The sequence below is a fragment of the Coccinella septempunctata genome, chromosome 3 (genome assembly GCF_907165205.1).
Source record: "Coccinella septempunctata chromosome 3, icCocSept1.1, whole genome shotgun sequence".
In the NCBI taxonomy this organism is placed as follows: Eukaryota; Metazoa; Arthropoda; class Insecta; order Coleoptera; family Coccinellidae; genus Coccinella; species Coccinella septempunctata.
In genome coordinates this window covers 13,619,568-13,622,050 of record NC_058191.1, presented here as the reverse complement: position 1 = coordinate 13,622,050, position 2,483 = coordinate 13,619,568, and positions in this window count along the sequence as shown.

Sequence of the window (2,483 nt, the reverse complement as noted above, 5' to 3'; positions counted from 1 at the left end):
TGGTTTCTGCTATTCCCAAGTGTCCAGCGGTCGGTCGGTCGTGGTTTTCGAGAAGGACTTCTCTTCGGTCATCTTTCGGAACACATAACTTCCAGGGATTTCCCAATTCTGGCTCTGTAAAATCATCGGAATCGCAAAAATGGCGGTATAATTTTCCTGACACTATCCTGTAGTCAGGCAACGCTGTAGGATTCGATTTTACTTCTGCCAATTTCCTCCTGTACCATGAGCAACTTACATTGTCCTCGGTCAGGCATATGGTTCCTTCGGTCGGTAACGGTGACGGTAACGGTGACGGTAACGGTAACGGTGACGGTAACGGTAACGGTAACTGATTCTGCTCTTCCTGCTTCATGGGCTTGTCCTTTAGGGACCTGCCATTCAGAAAGCATTCGGCGGTTTGGAGATTGATGGAGAAGTCGTGTGCTCTCAGTACATCCATTCCCAGTACTACACTGATCGGTAAATCTGAAACTAACAACCACGTAGCCTCAATATTTTCGGATCCAACCTGAACCTGTGCTGTGTACATTTCCTTAATCGGGATAGAACTTCCGTTAGCGACGGTGGTGGTAACGTCTCTAACATAATTCGGTGTTATTCCAGCGGCCTTGCAGTGAGCAGCCACTTCACTGCTGATGAAGGACCTGGTTGATCCGGTGTCCAATAGTGCCCGGAACTCCTTGTCTCCTATAAGAACATTAGTTATAGGACGGTTATCAGAAAGGATTTTCTTCGGAATAACCGGGGTTCTCGGTAACGGACACTGACAATCTTTGGACATTATACCCTTCTTACCACATCGAGAGCAGAAAAGTATCGGTTTCGATGTACACTGTACTCGTAGATGGCCCTTACCACCACATCTCCAGCACTGGGTTTCGGTTGGCGGTCGGACGGTATTCTTCGGTTCATCTTGTCTCTGACGTGCTGTAGAGTTTTGTACAAGTTTCGGTTTATCGGACGGTTCGGACAGTGTGCTGAGGTGCATTCCGATCGGTTGGACGTTCGGTGAGGGATTTCGGAAGGTAAGATGCGGTTCGTTGATGAGACTCTTTTGGATCGGTGGCAAAGCATAGTTAGCAGTTTGCCATTTGACCAATTCGAACACTTTTCCTTTTCGAAGCAGTTCTTCTATGGTTGAAGTCGGTTGGAAGGCCAGGGCGGTTTGCAGTTCTGGCAGTAAACGTCGTCGGATGATATTCACCTGTTCTTCCTCGGTCGGTCGCTTTTCGGTCAGCTTCTGAAACAGGTTTTGCATTCGAGTTACATACAACAAGAGTCGCTCATCGGTTCCTTGAGTGCGTTTCTTGATTTCCTCCAAAAGGATGTCCTCGTAGTCGGTAGGAAGGAAGGCCTCTCGGAGTTGTTCCTTGAAATCGGTCCAGTCGGTGAAGGTGCCTCTCCGGGGAATGTACCAGTCTCTTGCATCCCTACGTAACAGCTCGTATATTGACTCGAATAACTGTTCGTGGCTCACCTTTCTAGCCTCGGCAAGATACTCAGCCTCCTCCAGGAATGAGGTCACACTGGTTGACCCATCGAACGTCAGGTTCCATTTCCACACAGGAACGGTAGGAACGATGGAATGGTCGGTGGTTTTCGGCGGTTTCATCGGCAGGTATTCGGTCGTCAGTTCGGCTTCCTTGGTCGTCGGTACTTCGCTTCTTACTTCTCTCATCCCAGCGGTATCGGTAGGAGATGAGGCAAATGAAACTCTCCTGGTTGATTCGGCAAACTCCCTCGCTAATCGCCTTGACTCAGGGGATGTTATTAGCGGTCTGTTTTCCTCACTGGTTCGGTCGGTTGGCAGTGCTTGTTCAACGGTAAATGGGAGGATGTCGGCGGGCGGTCGGTGGTATGAAGGTTGTTTCTGCAAAAAAGTACGTTCAATTTGTTCGGTTATTAATCTGCAAACTTCTTGTCGGTTTTGCTGCAGCCGGTCATCATGAGAGGTCGGTCGGGATATGTCACAATCTTCTCCCAAATTCAACAAGTCTGCTTCTCCAACGGTGGTTGAACACGGAATCAGACCTGGACCAAGTCTAGATGCGCAGTCCGGTAATTCCTGGTCAATCAGCGACGGTGTGCCGGCTGACAGGTTCTCTGGAATACCACCTAACCAGTGAGTATTCCCCAGCAATCTCATAGCCATCTTCAGAGAGTGCTCCAGCTCGGTTTTCTTGTGAAGCAGACTGACAGCTTCCGGAGATAGACTTCTCAGTCGGCCTTGAACGTGCAGTAGCCGGCTCCTAATGCGCTGCAACTCATTGTCTCTATTATTAAAATCGAACTCACATATCTCTCCCATCAAGTCGAACAACTTGGCACCACAAACCCCAATTTCCTGTGCCTGGTCAATTTCATCTCTTGGAATGAACGGTATGTCGGAATGGATAGCCCTTCTCAGTTGAGCTCTTTTCTCCTGAACGGTGTGTCCCACGGTGCAGCCTCTTGCCTCTAACTCCCACGTAAGTTCGTCA